This window comes from Penaeus monodon, chromosome 28 (genome assembly GCF_015228065.2).
Source record: "Penaeus monodon isolate SGIC_2016 chromosome 28, NSTDA_Pmon_1, whole genome shotgun sequence".
In the NCBI taxonomy this organism is placed as follows: Eukaryota; Metazoa; Arthropoda; class Malacostraca; order Decapoda; family Penaeidae; genus Penaeus; species Penaeus monodon.
Window position 1 is genome coordinate 29,964,255 of NC_051413.1, and position 583 is coordinate 29,964,837.

The following is a 583-nucleotide window of genomic DNA, read 5'->3' on the forward strand; positions in this document are numbered from 1 at the left end:
CTGAACAATTTCGATGCCCACGTGTGCACAGCTTTTCGTTTATTCCCAAGACAATAAACGGCGGAGATCTCCTCGACAATTTGGCTGTGGATTCGATCGCTTTCAATAACAGTAAAAGGATCGGAACCTGTAGTCTTTTATTGTCCATCATGCAAAAGCCATATAACCGCCTGCTGCTTCGATTGAGAGAAATGCCGATTGCAAATTACTCCCCTTGCAACCGGTATTCTGCAGGAAAGAGAATTGAACAATTAAAGTATGTATTAAAACCCCAAAGATAAGGGCAAGTTTATACGAAGCTCGGGGTCTTTGTTCCACACAAAGAGAACTGTACAAGGAGAGGAATGTACTGGAATAAAGATATTTCCCCCCAGGGCGCGTACTAAATATTCATGTTCGCAGAAGCAAGAATGTAAGCAATAAACGTTCAGCTTATGGAAAACGTTGTGTACACGACAGGTTAACGTTTACAGTTGCATTTTCTGATCCATTTAATTGGGGGAATGTCCGGTAACTTGATTTGGCGGTTGACTGTCAAACATTTTTCAGAGAGACACACATACAGGCAGGCATTCCAACATTA